This window comes from Pezoporus flaviventris, unplaced genomic scaffold (assembly GCF_033815535.1).
Source record: "Pezoporus flaviventris isolate CSIRO_AGI_PZ_B2104156 unplaced genomic scaffold, CSIRO_AGI_Pfla_v1 ptg000007l, whole genome shotgun sequence".
Lineage (NCBI taxonomy): Eukaryota > Metazoa > Chordata > Aves > Psittaciformes > Psittacidae > Pezoporus > Pezoporus flaviventris.
In genome coordinates, this window is record NW_026892555.1 from 67,470,418 (window position 1) to 67,495,822 (window position 25,405).

At 41.8% G+C, this 25,405-nt stretch overlaps 1 protein-coding gene and 1 long non-coding RNA gene across 2 annotated transcripts in view; both read left to right on the plus strand.

The window, feature by feature from the left end:
- Window positions 1-297: 297 nt before the first annotated feature.
- On the plus strand, window positions 298-22,078 carry LOC133267110 (uncharacterized). The gene is made up of 3 exons (XR_009742637.1): window positions 298-667; window positions 15,390-15,611; window positions 19,271-22,078. It is a non-coding gene; the product is annotated as an uncharacterized LOC133267110 (long non-coding RNA).
- Window positions 22,079-23,919: 1,841 nt separating this feature from the next.
- Window positions 23,920-25,405, plus strand: part of GALNT1 (polypeptide N-acetylgalactosaminyltransferase 1) — an 85,783-nt gene continuing 84,297 nt past the window's right edge. The window contains exon 1 of the mRNA XM_061449086.1: window positions 23,920-24,479. The gene's annotated coding sequence lies outside the window, so the exon portion shown is untranslated. The remainder of the gene's footprint in view (window positions 24,480-25,405) is intronic.

The following is a 25,405-nucleotide window of genomic DNA, read 5'->3' on the forward strand; positions in this document are numbered from 1 at the left end:
TCTGGGCAACCTGTGCCAGGGTCTCAGCATTCTCAGGCAGGTCATGGCGGTTTGGCCCCACTTGCAAGTTTTTCCACCACGGGTGCGTGAGACCAATGCTTCAGCAGCGGGGGCAAACCTCACAGGAAGCTGCCTGCCTTTGTATTGTGTTCCTTCTACCAGGCCTGCAGTAGCTCAGGCCCCTTCTGTGCACAGTTCACCTCACCTTGGCATAGCCCTAGTGCTCCCGAGTGTAGGCAGTGACAAAATGTGGTAAGCTTGGGGTTTGCTAACTGTCAGAGGTAGGAAGTGTGCATGGCTGGAAAGGGTGCTTTCACCAAGCCCCATGTATCACAGAGGCTTTTCAGATATGCACTGAGCAGTCACTTGGGATGTGCAAACTAAAAGACTGCATAAGATTCGACTGAATGAATGCAGTCTGTAGTCTGGGACATGTGGGATCTAGTCCATGCACAGCTTGAGATCTGGAGTACAGTGCTGTGTTTGCAGGCAGTCACTATCTTAAGCCTCCTCAAAGTGAGGTAGCTTATGCACACCACTTTCAGACCACAAGAAGGGTCTGTGGGTCCCAAATGTGTCAGCGTTTTCCAGCTGCCTTGGTAAAACCTGCAGCTGGTTTTAATTGCGTCCCTCGGTTCTGAGATCATGAGCTCAGAGAAGCTTTCCTGTAAGTGTTCTATGTGGTTGTCCACACTTAAACTGTACCACCTTTAAAATGCAAGTTGCAAGTAATTACAGTTGTCATTAAAGATGGTAGTCGTATTTTCGAGAGAGCTGATAATGAATGTCTTTCTGGTTAATTCCTACTGCTACAGATCTGTTTGCTTCCATGCTGTTTTGACATGGCTAGTGACCTGGTCCAGCAATTTTTTTTCCTTTTATTGGAATCTGGAGTAATTTTGCACTGGAGCAACATGCCAGAATAGATTTGTGATGATTCGGACAGAACTCCAAAGTTTTTTTGCAGTCCTCTTGCTCTCTGGTGCTGTTTTATACCCTACCCCAGAGAACAAGTTGGTGGCAGTAAGGGGTTGCAGACAGTCCTGGAGCTGCTTGATTGATGGCTGTTAAAACTGATTTTAGTCTTTTTATGCTTGCATACATCTGCATTCAACATACTGGTCAACTTATTACCATATTTGTTTGAGGCACCTCTATACAATGCCTCACTACTAGGTTTCTAGCTGCAGCTGTATGAGATCCTATCCCAGCATGTGCTTTGTGGGAAGGCAGAGGTCCAACAAGTTGAAGTTCAGGCATAAAAATTAGGTCACATTTATAGATAGTGCTGTAATGAGGGCTGAGCTTGGTCACAGTAGGGGTGCCAGGCAGGGCTGTGTAAAACAAAAGCTCCGAAGGTGGCCTGAAAGAGAGCTGGAGACAAAAGCCTGGACTTCCAGGCTGTGTTCCAGGCACCTGTGTATGTAGCAGGAAAGCAGGACAAGAGTTGCTTTCCAGGGGTGTAAGCGAGGCCTTGTACAAACACCCAAGTCCCATCTTCTCCTCCCCAATGGTAGTTGTTGTCTTTCTTTCTGAGTGTGTGGGCTGCCAACAGCACTGCAAAGCCAACTGGTAAACATGATTGTGTTTGCCCTCAGTGACTGTTCCTGGCTGTTGCATGTGATGCAGTATGTGTTTCTGCCTGTTTCAGGTGACAGCCTCCTGTCGCATGCCCAGCGTGGTGACCTGAGCTTGAAATTAGCAGGAACACTGGGAATTTCCAGGGAGTCATGTTCGCGGACAAAGCCAAATGTGCTGTGCTGTGTGCTCAGAGCACTGATCTTAGTCAGCCTTTTTTTGTTCCCAGGGCTGGGTCCCATCCCTTTCCCACGCACATGCTGTGTGCTCAGCTCCCAGCATGCCCGATTAAAAAAGAAAGTGTGCCTTATCAGAGGAATGTTTTTACTGAGAGGAGCAACTTTAATGCCACTGCAGAGTAGATGTTGCATGTAAGTCATGCAGTGAATGAACATGCTGCATCAGTGAAAGTTTTTAAATAGCATTTACCCAGGCATTTTCTTATCTGTACCCATTTTTATCAATCAGTTGTCTCGAAACAAGATCACAAGGCCCATGTGTTGTTGCAGCAATATTAAATGCAATGCAATTTTACATGGGACCAAATGCTTTACAATCCCAGGAGGCCTACAACTCACTGGAAAATAGCATTAATGGCAATGTAAACGGTGAGAGTGTCTGCAGGAGATGAGTAATGGAATTAGGGATGTGGGAAGGGCTGTGGAGTTGCAAGGCAGCCATCTCCCTGCTCCTTGAGTGGCTGCCCACACCCGGCCCTGCTGAACATTGAGAGGGGGTGTTCTGGTGAGTAAGTGCATATGTATCTTGCTAGGTTCCTGTTACACACGTAAACAGGCAATTCCTTTGTCATATGGATGAGGGCTTGCCTGAAGAAGTGCACATGCAATTGCTAGTCTGCCTTGGTGTGACATGGCTTTTCCTCCTGCTTATTCTAAACCTGTCTTGAGGTGAACCCCCTTTCCCTCATTAGTACTGCAGTGCCTATTTTTTTATATGCTACCTGGCTAATAAAAAAAATTAAATACCATTCAGCAATAATCCTGCAAGCTTTTTGATGTGAACAGTCACCCATCTGCCTGTTAGTAATAGTGTCAATGAACTGGAAAGGCTCCTTGTACTTTTCTTGGTAATAGGTGTGGAAAAATGCAGGAGTCTCCTGAATTAGGGAAGAAGATCTCAGGCTCCTAGCCCAGGATTGTGAGGTGGTGTTTTGGTTTTGTTATGTGTGGGTTTTTTTTCCTTTCACTGAATCAAAAGTGGCCACAAACAATAGTTTTCTCATCACACAGAGGGGATCACTGTGAAGCTGTTGATGCATATGAAGGGTGGGGGATGCTTCATGATTAGGATAATTTAAGTTTTTCTATTTTATTTTTTCCTTCATGGAGGAAGAAAATGATGACAGCAGAAAATGTTTGGAAAACCAGCAGAAGGATCTTTAGCATGAATTAAGATAAGGCAGAGTAGAGAGCAAGGCCGCTGTGCAGGATGTGTCTGTGAGCTGTGGGGGTTGTGGAAGGGCTCTGCTGTGGGCTGAGAGGCATCACATCAGCAACGACTGACCTGAAGTGGAAAAAGATGCTGCCGTTATGAATGTCACTAGTGTGTACCTAGAGGTGCAGCAGCAGCTGGTGAAAATCCATAGGCCAAAAGTGTTGGGACAGGTCACACCTCATCAGAGCAGCTCCCTGTCCCAGCCCCAGCAGCAGCTTGCTAGTGAGTAGAGAGCTTTGCCAGCTCCCTTCCTACCTGTACTGTGAACTGGCCCAGCGAGTGGCTGCTTGCAGAGAGACACCCTACAACTGCCACATTTGGGCTGAGTGGGACCAAATGCCTTGGACGCTGCTGGACCAAATGCCTTGGTACTCTTCTGCTTCATCCAAAGGAAAAGCCAGTATCCACAACTATGAATTTGTTTTGCTCTAAGCTTTGCAATTAAATCTAACTCGGTACATAATTTACATCCCACCTGCCTGTTAAGCTTTCAATATTCCTGCTAGTTTTACTTCTGTACTACCAGAAAAATGGGGTTAAAAATTAAACTGTCTGTGGCTTTACTTACTGGCCATATTGCAGTTTATAAAGTGATTTAGTATCCAAAATGGTGTGAGAGCATATACATAATCCCTCTGTATACCACTGAGTTAAATTGAAGGCTTTAAATTTCTCACATAACCTACTTCTGCATTTCTTTTGGTATCTACAAAGTGGGGATAACTTTTTACTAGGTGGTAAATTGAACTCAATGTAGGAAGTTGTGGCAGTTAGATACATTGTCTAGTGATGGTTACATAGTGATTTGTACCATTACAATTGACTGGCCATGGTATCAGACAACTTTTCTGTTAATTCAGCCATCTTTAGAAGCATTGCACATATGTAATTTGTGTTATAATTTGTAAGGTTTTAACTCTTTAAAGACACGTTTTATTTTAAAAAATAACTTTTTTTTTAAGCTGTGTATGTGTCTATCAGGTGTCATTTGCATTTTTATAGAGGCTCTGGAAAAAGAAAGGATTGAAGTTCTCAGCTTCGCTGCTCTATCAGGTAAAAAGCAATAGATTCATGCAGGGTAGCTTGTGAGGTCTGGTGGCATTTTGTACATTATTCTTTAAAAGTACTTGGAGGCTTTGATGACTTTTCAGAGCCTGCAGCTTGAACTCTTGTGATTTGCATTTGTTCCCTGCAATTTGCAGCTGCAGGCGCTGCACTAGCTTTGTTTAAATATAATGCCAAGTGCCTTTAAAATAGGTATTTGAACTTTGGATTAAGGAGACTACTTGTGTGATATTAAAGGCCTTTTTACTGCACACATCAAATATATAATTTTCAATGCAATCTTCCTGTTAGAAGTTTTGAAAAAGACATTTCTGTATTCTTAGTAACACAAAAAGAGAAGCAGGTCTTTAGAAATGCCTTCTGTGCCATTTTCCTAGTAGCCTCTCCTTCTCTAGGTTTATTTTAAAATGTGATGAATTTGACACATCAGAAATGAGCAGTAAGAGAGGAGTCAAAGTGCTGTTCTGTTTGCAGTTTAGTTGTACTTAATTTGAATTTTTTTGCTACTAATAGTAAAGTTAGGCTGGCAGCACGCTTGCCACTTATCAATGTTGTTACATGAAGTGTGGACGACTGACCAAAATTTGTGTGAATGCTGTGTCTGGCAAGTTTAATCGAAATACTGTGTAGGCAAGAGAAATCTATCACAAGATGTTAGGTTAAATACAGATTTTGTTATGGTGAAATAGAGTTCTACACTGGAAAACAAGTGACATGTAGTGTTTGACTTTGATTCCAAATGCTACACTGTTGGCATATACTGTGAGAGGAAGAAACTGGCCATTGTACAGTTAATGGAGCCCTGTATTCTCTATATTCTGGATAATTATTTATTATGCAATATTTAACATATTTACCCACTGTCTCAAAAGATTTATGAATTAATTTATCATACCAGATTTAATCTTATCTTTTTGAAAGTGAAAATGGGTTAAGAATTTCCCTATTTACTTTGCATTCAGATTCTGATGAATGTTTTCCGCAGTTATTCATGTGAACAAGTTCTTCATTTCTGAAATGCTCAGCTGAGAAAGATAAAAATGCCATGATACTCATTTGCATAATCTTTAATACAGTAACCACCTTGAAAATGCTGTAGGTTTGTAGACTGCAAAAAATGTGGATTAGCTGAGTAAGTAACCTGATTTATGAACATAAGAGCTCTGTGGAATGGCAAATAGTTTGTGAGCAATCTGGAGACTGAGCATGGTCATAGAATTAATTTATTAATAATTTTAAATAAAGAATAAATTCACAGAAATAAAAGTGTCCCATTGAATTACTTAACAGAACAGGGGTTGAAGTGACTTAATAAACTGCTCACAGGGATTAGCTCATGCATCTTCGCTTGTTAGAACAAGTCTTCCAGTGCTACAGCACTTCTAGTTCTATGGTAATTCTTCATTTGCCTGTAGATTAAGGCTGTGATATTTTTACTGCAATTAGGATATAAATTTGAGTAAGTTAATATTGTCAACAGTATCTGTACTAGTGGGCCATCTGTGAATGTTACAGCTTTGCTCACTGTTATTTTCTCGATGCAAAACCCTCCCCACAAAAGATGAGGATGCAGAGCGCAAACACTGTGTGATGCCTGCTTGAGGACATCTTGACTTTTCTGGTAATCTGTCAGTCTCACCTTTTTCTTGTTTGTTTTCCGTATGGAAACTAGGAATTTAAGTGTGAGGTAAACCACAATGTCTTAGCCAACGTCTCTGCTCTGCAGAAATGGAATAGGCAATAATCACCCTAACTGAATTTGAAGATGCTCCCAATCCAAGTGGAGACTGTAGTTAGAGCATGAGATTAGAATTTAGAGAAAAGCTGGGGTTTGTTTTTGTAAAATATATATCTATTTTATACATATATATCAGCACATACAAGCACAAATTCATAGTTTATTTCTACACCCAATGATTTTTAAGAGTCATGTCTGTTGATCCTGAAAAATCCCTGGAGTCCATGTGAGGTGACCAAAAGAAGCAAATCCATAGTGCTTAGCATCAGAGTAATTTTTGTGACATTCCTAAAAAAGATCATCTCTTTTTCAGTAAAAAGTGTCTGTCTACAAGACACAAAAAACCCACACAAAATAATTGGAACTACGTAAGTCATGGACTGGAGTAAAAATGAGTGGGTAACAGTCACAATAGAAGGCACTGCAGAACCTGGGTAAATTATGAGCTAAATGTGAATCAGCGCTATTGCAGTGCTGTGAAACAGGCGTCGCACAAGCAGGAAGCCTTCAAGGCACATGCTGTAATCCCTTCACTTGTCAAAGCTTTGATTAGGCTCAATTTGAGTGCTATGTCTAGCTTTGGGCATTACTTCTGGACTCTCTCCAAACCCCCTGTATCTTTCTCAAGAAGAATTAGAGGATGCTCTGAGGTCTAGGAAGCATGATCTGTGAAGAATGATTGAGAATTTGGGCATAAGGAGGAGAAGGGAGGTGGAGGAGATTTATGCAGAAAAGGAAGAACTGTTGTCTGTTCTCATTGTAGATGAACTCAATTTTCTGAGCAGTAAAGACTATTCTTTATGCACTAACCATAATCCACACATTTTTATTCTTTTTTTTTCTACAGTAATGACCCGACTAGAAGAATCTGTTTTGTTACTTTCTGTGCTGCACTCAAGTGGGTAATATGTAGAGGAGTTTTGGTACTGGGAAGGTGTTTGTGGTGGTGTTTGCATTTTTTTCTTTCAATGATTGACTACAAATTGGGATGCATGGGTTTTGTTTTCTAGTTTTGGTAGATAAGTCCAAGGACATGAAAGCCACTGCAAGGCGGGAGGGACCATCTCTCTCCGTGTCTGTAACAATGAAGAATAAAAGGATTAACTTTGCAGCAAGGATGATTTAGGTTGTATTACAAAGAGCTTTTTTCAGAGAAGGCCAGCTTCTCACTAGAATAGCTTGCTTTTGAAGGTTCTGAAAAACAGGTTAGACATCTCCCACAGAAGGTCACACGCAACTGATGCTACCAAGAGACAGGAGAGTAGACGAGATGACCTCTCAAGAATTTTTCCAGTTCTGTTTTCTGTGATTGCATCAATTCTATTGTTATTTGTGAAAGGCATGTGCTTTCACACAGAGAAATGAGAATGTGAGGCTGGCTGTACGGGGTCAGATGGTTTAACCCAGCACGCCATCCTCAGTGGTACTTGAAAGTGTGGGGAAGACTCTACTAACAGGCCAGCTACACAGGACGATACTTGTTCTGTAGATGGTTTCTGTGCATATATTTAGTTGCTCTTGGAGATTTCAATTCTATGAATTTGCTCAGTGCTTCTTGAACAAGTCTGGGTGGTTGGTGTTCATGGTAACCTATAAACAGAAGTTACTATGGCTGAATCACCTGTGTGAAGACCCACCTTTCTCTGTTTTGAACCCAGTTCCCTTCTAGCTTCATTTGTTGGTTTTTGGATCTTGTTTTTTGGAGAGACAATAAAGACACATCTCCATTGCCACTAAATACTTTATAGGCCTTTACCTTATTCAGTCTTAAAAATTCCTGTCTCTAGACTCAAGGCTTCTAGCTTACTTACCTATTTCTTATATGGAAGGTGATGCTTGGATTCTCCTTGTTTCACTGTCTGGAACATTTTCACCTCTACATCCTTTCAGATGGAGGGAAAAAAAAAATGCATGCAATATTTAAGATGCTGTCACTCTATAAGAAGCAAAGAGATGTTCTCTGTTTCATTCTCAATTCCTTTTTGAATAAGTGATTTTCTGACTATTGTTGAGCACTAAGCTTATGTTTCCATAATCTGTGTGTCCTAACCTCAGGGTCTCTCTTCCTGAGTAATACCAGTTGACTCACTGTGTATTTGAAATTTGGACAGCTTTATTCTCCTGTGTATCTTTTTATGTTTACCTATATTGAACTTCCTGTGCTGGTTTATTGCCTAAGTGCTAAGTCACATAAGGTCTGTGTATAGTTCTTCATTATGAGTCCTTGCCTTCACTACCATAAAAAATAAAGTAGCACCAGCAACTTTTTCCACCTTGCTGCACCCCTTTTCCAACTTGCTTATAAATACAATGACCAGCATGAGTCCCAGGACAGATCTTTATGAGGACTGTTTAGTTCCGTAACTCTTTTAGGTGGTTATATTCACTTTTTTTTGCAAGTTTTATCTGTGTGAGAACATTCATTATTTTTGGTAGGTACTTAGCTTCCTTAATCTTTCTGGATAGATTGTATCAACTGGATTTTCCTTATCCATGTGCTTGTGGGTATAAAAATGCAACAGTAGTAGCAAACAGTGTGGTTCTCTTGTACAAGAGAAACTATTCTTTTCACCACATGCAAATTTGTCAGTTTAATCGCAGTATTACGTTCCTAGTTCTGATGCATAGATTTGCTGTGGAAGAATACAATGATTAGAATACAATGATTTCATCATCTGTGTCTTCATTTTTGGAATACTGGAATCATGAATGGATGTATTTTACCGCTTGAAGAAAGATTTTCAGGAAGAACATTGTTAACAGTGTGCTGCTGAGGATGTCATGTTATACAGTAAAAAATGTGCAAATCCATTTGAATATTTTCAATAGCCATGATTAGTATTTAAGCAAACTAGATATTATTTTTTTTTATTATTATTTCAGCACTGTTTAGTGTTGTATTATTGCTGAGATTATTGACAAAAAATGGGGGCAACCTGTTGTAGTGTCTTTTTTATTTCTTACTCTGTAGTTGAATATGGCTCAGCAAACTTGAGAAAGAGGAAAAAGAAAAAGTATCTTTAAGCTGGGGTTATGCTGTCCTAGTCATGTCAAAGTTTGGCAAAAGGGATGAGTTTACTTGCTTGCATTAGGTGGATATAAACAGTCCTTTGCAAATTAGGAATTTTACTAATTACTTCATTGTATGATCAAGCTAAAGATCTCCGGTCCTTTAATGGAGAAAAGACCATAATTAAAAATGTAATGCACGTTTTGGAGTAATTAAAAATGGTGTATCTGAGTACTTTTCAAAGTTTTTACCCTTCCCCCAATTCCTTCCTTCCTCCAATGCATGTCTGGCATGGGGGTGTGTTGTTTCCTGTTGCAAATATTAAGGGCTGATAAGAACAGGAGATATTGGCTTGATCACCTTTCATCTTCCATGACTGAAAGCAAATGTTTTCTGCAAGATTTTAATTTAAAAAAACAACCCTGCAAGTATCATTTAAATTCCTCTCTTGAAAGGTTCCAAGGAATGTCTTCTCCAGGTAAGGATCTGAGAATGCATATAATTATATCTAATCATTCCACCACTGTCAGATTAGATTGATTTTTAGTCACTTTTGTACAGATTAGATTCAACTCAGGTGCTCAGAGTGAAAGAAGGTGCATTAATCTGCAGTGACGTTTTGTCTCTCCCAATTAGCAAGTTCTAAGAGATGTCAGATAATGCAAGTTTGATGGTATGAAGCATTTCTTTTTTGTCCCATGGATTTAGTAAAGTTAAGGAGGTTCAGGCCTTCAAAGGCAACCATCATCAATTTAAGTATTTGTCCTACAAAAAATACAATTAAAAAAAAAAATGGAAATAAAGAATATTCCTGACAGATTTAAAGGCTGGAGACAAATGATAGTGGTTAAATTGAGATTTTGAGGGAGACTTGTAAAAAAAATCTATTTCTGTAATGTAAGCCTGTAGAGTACACATCTCTGTGCAGTCAGAATCTATCAAAATTTTACTTAGTGCATTGACGTTTATAGTACGTGTAAGTTTGCATGTAGTGGTTTCTCTAATGCTGCATAACTGTGTTATCTGGCATGTACGTGTTTCTGTGTAGTGTGGAAGGTCACACACCGATTTCTTCAGACTGCATGTGGTCAGACCACAATTTTAATTATTTTCAAAGCAGTAATACATTAGCATTTCAGAAGTGAACAGTGAAGAATGAAGTATTGAAAAATGAAGTGCAAATAAGTGACATTGCAATGTATGTCTTCTAATTTGGCAGAATTAATGCTGGCAAAGCTTTACTGTAGCTCAAAGTATATGTTTATCTCTTAATTATCACAGTTACTGAATATGCTCATTGCATAATCTGGGGTAGCAGTAATTGAGTCCATTACTGTAGATAAACAATTGCCAATTTATAGTACTTTAGAAGAAAAATCATGACTGTAAACAGATGTTGCAAAAACTAAAATATTGATACTATCATACTTTTACTATGATGAAATCTTAAATGATTTTCTTAATGTGCGGTCTGCCAATGCTTGTTGAAAATTGCCAATATTTGCTCTTTATTTCTTGGAGAAAAGAGGCTACTCCAATTCTACTAAAATATTTTTTCCTTTTCACACTTGCCTTAATTTTTGGATGAGCTATTAATTTTTTTTTTGTTTGTTTGTTTGTTTGTTTGTTTGTTTAAATTCGGTATTAGCTAATGTCAAGAAGCCAGTTCTTTTTAATGACTTAAGAAGATTGGCTTTTGATTAAATGAGAGCAATATGGGATATAATTTTAACTGATGGAGCAATGATGATTTTGTAGGCGGGTAGGCACTTTTCAATCTCCTACTTAAAAAGATATAATAAGTTCATCCTTTTTCAGGAATGTTTGCATAAATCCCAATTTAGTATTAAAACTAATAAAAAAACAACCTGGTAGGAGTTCAGTATTAATACCAGCAACTACTTTGAACAGCACGGTGAGATGTAGGGGTTTTCCTGAAGATCAGAATCCCTTGTAATTTTTAGGTTTAATTCTTTCTATCTTGCCAAGATGTTAACCTGCCTAATCCCCCAAAAGTGGTCAATATCCACTATCCCACTTTCACAGAGCTCTTAACTGATTGTTTAAAATTGTACCATAGGTTGGAAAGAGGGAATTTTGCTACATCTGAAACAATCTATATAAGAAATATGTTTAGTTGGGTGGGGTTTTTGTTTGCTTGGTTGGTTTTGGTTTGGTTTTTTGGTTTTTCTTTTTTTTGCTTTCCTTTATTAGTGATTATGAATTATCCAGTGCCTTAAAATACGTAACTACAGGACCCAACTTCTGCATCAGCTGTGACATCATATCAGACATCAATTGTCTGAACAGTTTCTGTTTGGATGAAGCAAGGCCTGGGCTGATTCTTCTTGAAAGCAGAGGAAAACTCGCCATTTACCATAGCAAGAGCTAGAATTTCTCCTGAAACAGGAGTTCCTTCATATACTCAAGAAGACTATGTGACTGTAAAATTGGAATTAGAACCTCTAATGTCTTATGAGAATGAGGTTGCAACCTGTATGAAAGCCTTTCCGCCTTCTAACTGCCCCCTTGCTTTGTTAGCTTACGTCTTATCATGTGCTATACAGCACTGATAGGTTGGATTTTAATATATATGAACATAAATTTTAATATTTGTGCAACTGGAAGTCACACACACAGACATACATACATATAAAAATGAGATAAAACTATACGCATACAGAGAAGTGTGTGTGTGAGTGTATGTAAAAAGCACTTCAGAGGGCTTTGCTACTATCATTAAAGTTTTGCTATAGAGTGTAATGAGAGTGAGAACATGCCCTCTGTTATGCAGAATTATTCTCCCAGTCTCAAGGGGCAATTTTGTATCTTATGTCTGCAAAATGAAACTGATCTCACAAATACTTAGCCCAGAAGTGTTCATTTAATCTTGGAAGTAGTCCCACTGAATTTAATGAGCCCTTAGATGGTAAATTCTTTGGGGCTCTTATTTTCCTTTGTGCCTTATTCAGTGCTAAGCGCAATCTCCATTAGCTCTTACATTAACATCTACTGTTACTTACAGCACAAGGCTTTTACTTTTTGGCTTGAAAATGCTAATTCAAACATATAGGCAGAAAAACTCTGAGGCAAAAGACAACAATTAAATTAGAATTATTCCAAAATTACATTTGAGGAATCTGAATTGGCTTTGTGAAATTTCAGAAGCTGCATTTCTGAGTGCTGCTGCAGGGGTTGTCTGATTTGGCCTTAACTGGAAAAAAGACTTTTACAGCCATTGGGATCTTTGAGAGGACTTCAGTTAGTAAACTCACCAGCCTACAGATGGATGCTGATAGTCAAGGTAACTCTGGCTTCTGTGTGTCTGGGAGTAAGTGTAGAAAACCACAGCTTTTGTTAACTCCAATGCTGACAGCCAAAGGTATCTGACAGTTGCCCATCGGGATCCTCTCAAAATCCATTCCAGTTAACAGCATTTTTCCAACTGACTGCACCAGCCTCGGATGAGCCTCCTCTTCTGCATGCTTCTCAAATCACATGCCTAAAATAAGCTTCCTGGAGGCTGGATTTGCTCAGTAGAATTAATGTGGTCTGACTATATATTTATGATTAAGTTACATGTAAAGCACAAGCTCGTTTTAGATAATTGACACACCATTTTTTTTCTTCCCAGATGGTTTCAATCTTTAGCTTCAGAGCAGAGGATAATTTAACCTTGCCAGCAGAGAATTTCTAGATTTTATAAGTTTATAAACTTTGTAAGCTTTCTGATTTTGTTAGAACAGCATTTCTATTCCAGTGGTGTAAAACAATGTCCCATGCTGGCCAGAGCTCAGTATGAGGGTTACAGTGCATGACCATAGTCCTTAGCAGCATGCTTGGAAAGAGTTAATGGAAAATTGTGTAGGTTTCTTAGGTATTTTTATCTTGAGGGGTTACTTTGCTAGCATCAATTCATTTTCTCTTTGGGGAAAAGAAGAGGGGTAGAAAATGGGAGGAAGAGGGAGCAGTAATAAATACAAATGTAGGCAATAAATCCAAACTATTCTATCATTGCTATGAGAAAATTAGGTGAGACAAGTTGATTTGTGTATTGGTTTTCACTTTAAAACCATATTTGAAAGGCACATTAGCTACTGCATTGGTTTTCATGTTAAAAAATGGTATTCTGGCTCAGCAGTGCTGTCAAGAAGTACAATATGTCCCACCTCATTAAGTATCATCTTTTTCCTCTCCATCTGTCTAGAACAGCAGGAAAACTAGTTTTCAAATAGAAAAATAATCAGTTTTATACATTTCCTTTCTTCACCTCTGTATCTGTATTCATCTAAAAATTCAATCAGATTTCCAGGGAAGTGCTTCTAGAACTACAATTCTAATAAAGGTGCCGTTCAGAACATCAGGGTCTGTTGTTTGGGGTTCAGTAAGGTGAGCAACTATGAGAGGACCCCCCCCCCAAAAATACATGGGACACATGAGGAAAGGAAAACCTGCGTGTTTAATAGAAATATAAACTGTGGTTGTTTGACATCACAGCTAGAAGAAATTTAAGAAGGGGGACATTTCCTTTTCTGTTTGAATACATGACCAAGTGTTCATCACTCTTTCAGTGTTAGAAGCAGTGGAGCACTTTGTGCCTGAATGCATGATTTATATGGAAGTAAATAACTGTGTCATATATAGGAGAAATGCCTTGGAGATTATCTGACTCATGACAGACAGTACTGTTCAGTTTAAGGGCCTGATCCGCTACAACAAAGTGTAATACTTGCCACTTGCTTAGCTGAGCAGACAGCAGCAAGCTCCAGATGCTGGCTTTACTGCTGAAACTAAGAGAAAAACAGCTTCAAAAGCCAGGAAGAAAAGGCAACAGCAAAACCATCAAAACATTGCCTGTGCTTTCAGGTAATTGCATTCATCACCATTCAGTTTTTGGGAATCCCGGCATTCTTCAGGTTAAAGTGATTCCCCTCAAGGGACTTGTATCAATGGCATCTCCTTATTCTTTACAGCAGCCACTCAGAGGTGCTGCAAGATACCAATTTTAAGCCTGTATTGTCTTTCTGAAGAATACTCCCAAAGACTGAATGAGGTGCTCTGATTAAACCTTTTTCTTTCAGAGGCCTCAGAGCAGACTGATAACTGTTCAACTAGTTGGAGTACTGATAATGAATGAATAAAACTGTTAACTTCAAAAGGTCACTACTTTGCAAAGTCAGAGAGTAGCTATGGGCAGGAGTTGGCAGCACACAAGGTTGGAGTCCCACGTCAGAGGTTGGGTAGAAAATTGTATTTTGTAGCTGAGATAATACCAGAGGATGTGTAACTGTGTGAATACATATTGTTTGCAATACAAAAAGCCGTTTTTAAAAAGTAAATAAATACAGGTTTAGAAAAAGGCAAATAGGCTAGCATAATTTATTACCTGCATTCTAAAATGTTTACATCATTAATTCTACTGTAGACACAAAAGGTAAGAGACCCCAGTGTGTCACAAAAGAAATAAGCATGCAAATCCATTTCAAGCCACAGACATCAGTTACCAATTTGCCACTAGGTGATGTTTAACAATCTGAGAGTAATGAAAGGAATTTTCAGGGAGAATAATTTAGTGTTCTGGGATATGCATGTGCTGAGGATGATGTCATACCCTGAAAGAATAACTATGCAAACCATAAATAGTCTTTCAGCTAGAGAGACTTAACACTTACTTTGCAAGACAGAGTGTTTCTTTGAAGAAAACACTTCTCTTTATCCAAAGATCTTCTTTTTATCCAAATAAGGATATTTCAAATCATAAAGCAAGTTTTACTGTTAAAAAATGTTCTAAACCGTAGTATGCTCTAGTGAAAAGTGAGACACATGTAACAAAATAGGAGCACAACTTAATAATGAAGCACAGGAATGGGAAGGGAGGCAAGACGTTGAATCCTTTTAGCACTATGTCACCGACTTGCATTGCAGCCTGAGGCAAGACCCTGGTCTGCCTCCCAAAAAGAAGGGTAACCTTACTTATGTTACAGGGTCACATGAAGTTTAGTTAGCATACTGTGTGGTGTCTCTTGGCCTTGGTGTAAGTGAAGCTGTTTGTCTATCAACAATGGGACCGAGACAGTTGTATCAGCAAAAGCATAGAGAACCTCAGGCTAAGAGTACATCCTACTCTTAGGATGTTGGATGTACATGTTTACTCACCTAAAGCTTGCACTGACCACAGTGCCAGTGTTCCCAATATTTAATAATACTGAGATCTTATGTACCTTCAGAGAAGTAGAAAAAAGCAAGATGTTCTTGTAAAGATGCAAATGTAAACCAGCATTTTGGAAATTATGATATTGTGCTTACTCTTGGCTCTGATGAACTGATTAGCCTCAGGATTAGTACCAGGTAACTGGAATGCAGTTTATAACCCCAAGCAGGTACTATATTACCTTCCACACCCACTGCCACCAACTGTGTTTTGCTGGTGACTTCATCAGACTGGCAGATTCACACAAAGGTCGCTGGACTTTGAAAGTTTAAAAAGGAAACATCACATTCTTGCCCTGTCTTTGACATTCTGCCATTGTCTCTTTTCCATAGCAAGCTTCAAGATCCCACTGGAACTTGTGGTATTTGGACATTGTATTAAGTACTTTATCTGTGGAAATACCTACTTACTGAGCTCTGCTCACACACATCTGCTGCTCGCTTACAGTGGAAATCTCATAGACTTTTCCCTTTTGCATCATGGGAAACCATCTCAGAAATGGCACTCTGGAGAGTTAAACCTCTTTTTTTAGAAAAGACTGGAGGAAAAGAAAGGTATGAAAATAGAGTAATACAAAATTAAATACATGAATTTGATGATGCTGTGCTGGTTCTAGACTATATGCCATCTTTTTCTCATCTCCTCTTAAGTGTATAGCTCATTGCTCGCACAGTCTCCATGCTTGTTACATTCGATGAAATAATCTTTCTGTACTACCCACCTGTGCTAGGATATCTGAGTATATATACAAAAAATAATGAGGCTTATTTTTAATTTAACAACATAATATTTGGGTGGGGATGGGAGAAAAGGAGGGGAGGTTTCTGTGGCTGCACTGTGTAATAGGGATAAAAACATAATCTTTCTCGTAGATGTACAAAATTACTCTCCAAGTAGAACTGTTTGCACTGCATAAAGGAAGAATTAAAAAATGCAGGCAAACTGTGAGGTGGGAAGGAGATCAACAATACAGGCAGATCTTGCTTATTTTGTCAGTTCCAAGCAGCACTGCTTTGGCTGTGGCAGCTGCTGTAGCTCTAGGGCTGAAACAGCAGCTGCCAAGTACTACCTGGAGGTGCTGGAATTTTTTTCCTCTAATCCCTCCATGCTGGGCTCCTGCTCAGCCACAGTGTACTTGGTTACGGTGCAGGATTTAGGAATTGGGCAATAAGCATTAAAACAGCTCCAGACAGAGATTTTTATCCACCTTGTCTAAAAACAGTGCAACCCTGGAAGAAAGGCAGTGAATGTACTACTATCAAAAATCACTGCTGTGCAGCAAGATAGAAGGAAACTTGTTAGTATGCCCCTATTACTCAAATGTATTCTGGGTGATGCATTTCATGTTTGCATATACTTTGAGATTGTGGGATAGAAGGATTTAAGAATAAGAACGGAGCTGTTAGAATGGTCAGACGATTTCCTAATGCTTGAAAATTGTTAGCAAATAAGTCTGAGTGATGGATTATTCCTTGATTTTAAAGAAAGCCTCTTTATACTTTGGATAAATTATTTGACACACACACAGACACCCTCCATGCTGTCCCCTGGATCCAGAAATCAAAACCCTAGTAAAAGTATGTGAATTCCTATGGTCTGGGCCAGATCATAAGGGAGAAACTGAATGAAGACATAGAGGTGATACTTGCCTGTTGCTTTTGCCAGCCACTTGCATGTCTACAAAGCTCACCTGCAGCAATTATGTACAGTACATTTCAATTAAGCCCATACTTAAGGAGAGACCTAGCTGAAGATGACCTTCAGGACTATTGCTTCTGTGGACTTCTGCAAATTGCAGAAAATAAGTGAACTGCAAATCACCTTTGTACCGAAAAGAGAAATTGACCCGAGTTCAGCTGGAAGCTGGGGAGGTGCCACCATGTATTTGTAGTGGGCCTTGTAATCTTTTCCTGGGTACCCACTTTGGCAGGTGTCAGAGAGAGGATATGAAGCTAGACAGACCTTTGGTCTGACCCAAATCATCCCTTTGTGCAGGCATGGCTTGTTTGCAGTGTCATTGGGGTAAACCGTAGATGTAATTACATCATTGAACTGCAGTTTGTGTTGGCCATTTTAAAACCTTAATTGGGCAATAAAACTGTAATCTAGATTATGGGTGGAGTCCTCCGACTGGAAATAATGGCAATCAACACACACTTCATGGTAGGGACTAATGGGAAAGGCTTGTTCTACCTGAAAAGTGAGTGGTAATTAGTGTATTTTCATCACATCAGTCCACTTCCTTTACCTGCCAGTAATTTCTTCTGATGCTTGTAACTAAAAAGAAATGTTCCTGCTTTCTTCTGCTGCTTATTCTTCACAAGCCATGTATATAACAAATAGTGCTGTTCTAACACAATTGTTTATTAAGTTCCAACCACCGCCTCCATTAGAAACCTGCTGAAGGCAAATGGACTACACAGTTGTCACTGAAGGCATAATTTAATGATGCAGTGTATCTCTACACTGATGAATTCAGCCTTTTTACTGTGGTTAGTCTATGATGCGTGGAGCAGAAGGTACCTTTGTTTTGCAGACCTGTCTGTGGGAAGCCCTCTTTCTCTCCTTTGCTCTTCTGTATATGATAGACAGAGCCTATTTATTAAAGGAGCCTTAGAGGTACAAAACTGAAACCCTTGGATGCCATTTTTACAGTTCCTTTTCAGAAGGTACTTTGTCCTCCAAGCAATTGGTTTCCAAGTGGCCTCTGGCACCCCATAAAAAAATTGCCTTGTTTCACATTTGGCAACAAATTATATTGCTGACCCAGTGCGTTAACAGCAATGGTAAATAATGAAGGATAGATGGAAGGCTAGATTTGGGTGAGAAATTTGTGACAGGCTTTTATGTGAAAACATTTAGTATCTGCTTTCACTTTAATAGCTTATTGTTTTTAAGTCGGTGACAAAAACATCCTGCAGAAATAGGAACACTGGGATCCCATCTGCAGAGAGAACGATGTTAGACAGAACTTACTATCATGTAGACGTGACAGTTTATCAGGCAAACATATTAGTTGCCAGTTTTACTGTTATTTTTAAGACTGCTTGAGAAAAGTTGCTTTAACTAGGTTTATGAACTTTCAAATGGATACATAAAATTATATCTTGTCTTTGCTTATCCATAACATAAAGCTACTCTGGTAAAAATAGAGACTTCATCTTTCAGAGGTTTACTGCACCTTTATGTTGCCCTCAGGCCGTTTCTATTTTTCTTGGGAGAAAGCTCATTCATATTTCCTCCAGAATGAGACCAGTCACTTTCACTCTGTAAAGGCTAGAGCTGTTTGTGATAAATCCTCAGTCCTTGTGGTCACGTCTATTTGACTAAAGTGTAACAGTTATTTCTCTCTTGTGATTTAAGCATCCACATTTTGTAGTTGTGAATTAAGTATTTTGTAATATATTGATTTGTCATATATTGAACCACATCATTGCTGAGACAGAAGTATCCTAGAAACACAGCACTTTTCTTTTTTTTCTGTAACAGAATTTAGAATAAGTATCAAAACAAATTATGACAAATTATGACATATGGAATAACAACAGGCTGTGTAAGAATTATGAATATGCTCCAGGTTTAATGTAGATGGAAATAGAAGCACTTTCATACCTGCCAAAGCCTTTTACCAACATTTTGAAAACTGGTGTTTACATTCTTTGAAATGTTTATATCTAGAAGCAACCTCCTTCCTTGGCGAACTGAGTTTAAACCATCTTGGACCTCTGACAACCAAACTGACGAATCTCTTTATGCTCTGATGTTGTTCTAAAGCTTGTTTTGAATAGGAGAGTTAACAGAAGTTAAAATTAAGGAATGGGATTTAAGAAACTAGCTTCTGATGAAGAAGCCTCCAGTGGTTTGCTCCATATGCCCAATAAGATAGATAAGTATAGTTATCAGTCAAGATGCCTTTTAGGAATACTGAAAAAAAGAAAGTGCAAGAGCATCAACAGCATTCTCTTTTACCAAACCCTTTCTCAAGATTTGTGGTCTCCTGCCGTTCCTGACCCTTCTATAGTACAATAGTGCAGCATAGATAGCGTTAGTACAGTAGTACAGTGTGGCTGCGATTACAGCTTGCATTTGGTACCAAATGACCCAATAACTGTTTGGTTGTCAAACTCACATGGTATCCGTAGGGTAAGGGTTACCCAGTCCAGTTTTTCTGGTCCAGTCTTGCTGTTTCTCTGTCCTTAAACTTTCTCCACAGATACAGGACAGCATCCTAGTTGCAGTCCAATACAGGGGAAGGAATGGGGTAAAGGAGGACTCTTCTCCCTCTTACTCCTCTCCAGCAAAGGAGTAAAGCAGAAAAGAGCTGTGCAGTTGTGGGCTCAGGGAGCATCCCTGGGAAGTGAAAGCGCTGGAACCCTTGTACCCTGGCAGATGAGAAGGTGCTCTACCTTTCCCTCCAGGGTACCAGTAGAGAGTCCAGCTGTTTCTTTCTCCCACCCTTACAAGTGAGGTGAGATCAGATGAGCTGGGGGTTAGGCTCAGGTTCATCAAAGACAGTCAAGTTCTCGTGGTTCTCTCTCTTTCTTACTTGCCATATCCTCAAAGGGTATTTTTGTTGTTATTAAGAACAATTCTCCCAGTACAGCTGCACCTCTCTTGGATCAAACAGTGGTATAGCGAGGAGTTAGAGAGACTACCTGCTCCTGTTTGCTCGTTTTGAGCAAACAAGCTTTACCCATCTTTATTCATTGCACATCACCAGAACAAATGGAGGGCATAAAGTGCTTTGCTCTTGCCCAGGCTGGTTTAAAAAAAAAGCTGCATTTAATAGAGAGAAGTCTTGGATTCTGGAATAGAAGCCGTGTATGACTACCTCTCAGATGACACTCCAATTCAGGAGAAGTGGTGAAAGGACATCTGTTGGCAAATTGCCTTTCTGGGTTATTGAGAGCAGCAAGTTGAAAAACAGAAGAGATATGTGGGATCCCAGCTGACCATAAGAAATCAAATTGTGCTCTTTAAAAGAAAACTGATTACCAGACATATTAAGCTTTAATCTTATTTGCAGTTAGATGCCCCAAAGAGAATGCTTTGTTGGAGACCTTCCAAGAACAGCTATTGCAGACAGCTTGTAAAACAAAGACAATGTGATGGAAAAAAATGCAAATACAGCTCAACATTTGCTGTAATAAAGTTAGTTTATGACACCCTTTGTAACAACCTCAACAATAAAGGCCAATTTCTTCATTGGCAATTAGCTCTGGTGGGACAGACGCTTCCCCAAAGTTGACGTGAAGACAATATTTACATATCTCTTTCTTTTTACAAAGCAGATTGTATCTGGCTTGTATGTATACTTTTTATTTCTGAGGTTTTCTTTTAAAAACACCATTTAAATACTGAGTGTAAAATGACCTCCACCAAGGTACTGCTTGTTTGCATTCAGTTCAGATGGGATGCTGCTTCATATTCCGGTGCAGCAAACTGCCAAACCGTGACACAGTGACCTGCTTCAGCTGGGGAATGTTTTAATCCCAGTTCTGTGAGGATTCTTTGGCAAGGCTGCTGCTGGCTGTTGTCCTCACGGCCCTAAGCCATGTTGCTGACATGAATGATGGTGACACATACTCTGTCTGTGGGATCTGGCCCCTAGTGCCTCTGTTTACCTTGCAGGTAGCCTGAACTTCAGTTCCTCATCTGCCCAAAGCCTGGCAGCTTTGGCATTTGTCCTGGCCAGTTCATCTCCCTGCAGCTGTAAGTGGGCCGCTGGTGTAGGAGAGAGACTGCACCCATGAGTGCCTGCTACAGTAAAAATTACACAGGAGGTTTTCCCTCTCCAGGCACTATTTTCCCCTGACCTGGCATTTTGCAAGGTTCTGGGAACATCAGAGGGGTGGCACGGTTTGGACAAATGTGTAACCAAAGCAAGAAAAATCCTTTATTTTCCCCTTTCTCCCCTCCAGGACAATCAGAAGGATAGCATTGACCGTAATTACAAACCATCCAAAGATTTAAAAAATCTATTTATTTGTTGCCATGACTTGAAGATGTATGTATTTTAAAAGATTCCTCCAATAATAATTTTACGAAGTTGACTTAGTAGTGCTCCACAAGCCATAAACCTGAATCTCAATGTACTTCTCCTAATACACATGCCATAAACTTGGTCCTTAAATTATAGACTACATTTTTGAATGTACACTTACTCCAAAATTACTTTTTTTTTTTTCCTACATGGTTTAGTGAGTTCATATCACTTCTGAAAGTGTCTTTGGCTGTATCTAGATGTCTCACGCTGACTTCTTCTTTTCATGAAACTGATAACATTTTTGCTAAGTGAGTTTCCTAGACTCGGTTGCAATGCAATATAATAGATAATCGAGGTGTCATAAAGACATTCCACCAGAGGGGTTTGGGATACATTCTACGGCATCATCAATCATAACGGAACAAGCTTTAAGCTGCTTGCATACAGTGAACTGCTTGCAAACAATAGATCATTCTTGCTAAAACTTTTTAGCGTAAATTGAAACCATGCATTTTTGGCATAAGGAAGCCCGATACTTCTCATATTATTTGCCTGTGTATAAACACACACGTATTCAATCCCCAGCCTATAAATGCTAAATGAAGGTAGCTTTATGGTTCCTGCAGTGGTGTGCATTACCTCTCCTGGGGAAGATGCCTGTCACAGTACACAGTCTCTGGTGAGTGTATCAGCTGAGCAGCGCAGCGAAGCTCAAACATTTAAGTTGTTTAAGCACACAAGGAATCCCATTCAGCTCGTTGGAGATGAACGTATGCATGAGTCCTGTACCGGGCAAAGAATGCCTCCTTGTTCTACTGTTTATGCACTGGCTACCTTGGTATTTTTACATATGTGTTTACTCTGTCACCTGACTACAATTTTAAGCATTTTTCAAACTGTTTTTTATTTCAACTATTTCAGTCAACATTAGTCAAAGGCACTTTTAGTCTAATCCTCAGCTTACCCTAGCCAGATGTCTCCTCTCCACAGAGTCCATCCTGCACTTTTTGACTCTTCCCAGCAAGGGGACAACAGGTAGATGGAGTCCAAGCACAAGCACCATGCTGCTACCTGCACTCTCCTGCCTAAAAAAACCTGAGACTGAAACAGCTTCGTTAATGCTTGCAAAAGTAGGCAAGTATAGGGCTGTCAGACTACGTGTACATCAAAATGTATGGAGTAATAGGATTCTGTATGCGCTCTACCTAGAAAACTAAGTACTCATCCTCAACAGATCTGTAGGGGCACACAGGGATTCTGAGCTCACTGGTTTTGTCTGAAGAAGAAGTATCCCAAAGGAATGGTTGGGAGAACTAAGTGCCCTTAAAAAAAGTCTAAGTTACTTCCAAGGGAGGCAAGAGTAAATGGTACTTGCATGTGTGTCAAATTCTATGGTTCTATTATATGATTCTATGATTCTAAACAGAGTGAAAAATCAGCCTTATGGTTAGACAAACATACCACAGGGCTAGTGGCAGCTGCAAGTGTGTGGTGGGTAAAGGACTAGAACCACTCAGTATCTGAACAGAAAGATCGTTCTAAAGAGAGAAATAGATGGAAGCACCAGCAGAATTGCAGGGTGTCAGCATGACAGTGTTCAGCACTCACCCAACTTTGTCTGCACACCTTCTTTTTCTATTTTTCTCATTTCCCTATTTAAATTCTCTTTAGAATATAGGTTTTCTGCCAAGGAACGTGTTAAATATGTTTATAATGAGCACAGCATGGTTTTGGGGTTCTGCAAACAAATACCTCTTTAAAGTTACACATCATTTCAGAGACTTGAGATTCACTCGTCAATGGAAATGCAGTGTTTTCTTCACTGAAACTTTGCTAGGCAGACTTTTTTAAGAGGGAACATAAACTTTGATCTGTAAACTTTAAAAAGCTGAATATAAGAGTATGGAAAGATAAAACAGTTCCCAGAATTCAAGTGTCAAAAATATATTTCGGGGGTGGGGACAAAGTGATGTTCTGACTGTATTAAATGATCTTAGGACACAAACACGCTTACAGGGCGTGTAGAACCATATAATGGTTTGGATTGGAAAGGATTTTAAGATTATCTAGTTCCAACCCCCCCGCCACCGGCAGGGTGTCCTCACGCTAGACCATGTGGCTCAAGGCTCTGTCCACGTCTAACATTTTGATGCTGCAGTGGGGCCCATACTCACATCGCACTGCCTTGCTTGGAGTCCAGTGCTAGCGGAGTCTTGCTACAGCCCAATAACCCAACGCAACATTTCTGTCCACCATGGTGCGCAGCACACAACCTCCAGCAAAGCCACCCGTGCCCCAGCAAGGAGCTGCGGCCGGCTGGTGCTGGTGACCCCCACTGAAAGGCGCAGCAAGGTCAATTCAGTCGCACAGCTCCTGCTCGCCCTCCTAGGCCAGAGCTCCTTTTAGGGCGCAGGTACGGCGGGCGCAGGCGGAGCCGGGATGACACAGGAGCACACCGCACCTGCTCACTGCCCACAACCCTGTACCGCAGTCCCCGCGGGCCGCCGCGCACCGGTAGCCCGAGCACTGCACACCCCACCCACACCACAGTGTACGTGTATGAAGGGGGGCGCAGGCACAGCCGCTTCCACCCGCATGTTTGACAGGGACCGGCCTTAACGAGCAGCCCCCAGGCGGTGACCGCCGCTGCCGTACCGGGGTACGCGGCACCCCGCTGTGCGGAGCCCCCTCCCCTCACACCGCACACACACACACATCCGGGGTAGCGGCGGGGCGGGGCGCGGGCAGGCGGGGGACGTGCCCGCGCGCGCTGGGGCGGGCAGTCACCGCCCCTCTCTCTGCGCCCGCCGCCGCTGCTGACGCCCCCACGCCGGTGATGGAGGCGAGGCGCTGAGGAGGGTTCGGGTGGGGGCGCCGCCGCCGGCGGCAGCAGCAGCAGAAGCGGCGGTGCGCGGAGTGACGGGGCATGCGGAGCGGGCGCCGCCGCGGGGCTGCAGCGGAGGGCTCTCGGGCGCTGAGGGAGGAGGAGGCGGCGGGGAAGGAGGCTTTCCCGCGGGGCTCCGTGTGACCGCGCCGTTGCGCCCGGAGCGCGGCTCCCAGCAGCCGCAGGAAGAGCGGGGCCGGGGCGGCGGTGGCGGCGGTGCAGCAGCGCTCCTTCCCCGGCTGCGGAGCGAGGCGGCGAAAGGAGGCGCCGGTTCCCCGCGGCTGTAGCGGCCGCCGGCGGCACTCCGGCCGCGCAGCGGCAACGGCGGCCGCGCCTCAACTTCGTGCGAGGCAGCGGCCGCCGCGACGAGCGGGCGGTACGCGGCTGGTGCCCGTCCCCGCCGCCGCTCGGAGGATTTACCCTGCGGGACTCTCCTCCCCGGGCCCCCGGTGACAGGCGCAGGAGCGGCGGGGCAGGCGCCGCACGGTGCCCCCCCACCCACCACACACACAACGGCCGTCCGGCCGCCCCGCAGCGACAGAGAGGGCCGAGGTGAGTGCGGGCTCTGGTCGCCTCGGGTTCCGCTTCCCCCCGCCCCGCGCTGGAGCTGAGGGAAGGGGAAGCGCCAAGTTCAGGCGGCGGTGCTAGGCTTCTCCGCGCTCCCGCCGCCGCCTCGGCCGGTCGCCGCTTCCTCCCCACGGGCTGGCTGGGGGAGCGGGGCGGCCCCGCCGCGGTGCCTGCTCCTCCGGCCGACCAGCGGAGCGGGGGCATGGGCGCGCACAGCCGGCTCCCGGGCCGATCCTCGCCGGGGAGAAGGGTGTGCGGCCGGCTGAGGACGTCCTGTTGCTGGTTCCAGGGGTCGGGAGCGGCTGTGTGTCAGCAGCAGAGTCCAGGAGCTTGCCTCTGTGTATGTGTGTGTGCAGGGGGGAGTACCCTGGCAGCATCCGCGGCGCTACCTCTCTGCACCGCTGTCACATCAAGTTCTATCAGTTAATGTTTATTACATAATATGTCAATATTTTGTACTCTCTCTTATCTGCCGGAATCCGGATAATCCTTATATTTCCTTTTAATTCATAAAGCTGGAGAGGGTCAGGGAAACCAAGGTTCTCGTTCCTCGTAGTTGCCTAAAGCAACTCGTTCAAGTAGTTGCCTAAAGCAACTTAGTTTTCAGTTTATCCGTGTTAAGAGAGGGTTACTACCTCCTTGCACTCTAAGAAAGCAGTGTATGCCGTCCATCTCCCCCTCCCTCCCCTTCGTTATTAAATACGGCTAAGTTTCTTTAGGTCCTACCTGTTTTCAGCGGTCTCCAGAATCCGCCACTTTGTAAACTTAACAATGTGCAATACTGAAATAGAAACTAATTTTTGTGCAGCAGCTGCTGAGAGAAATAACTTTTATGGCGATGAGCAGGAGAGAACCAGCCTCTGTTGTTTATATAAATGATGTTGGCACTACATGAACTGTAAATGAACATA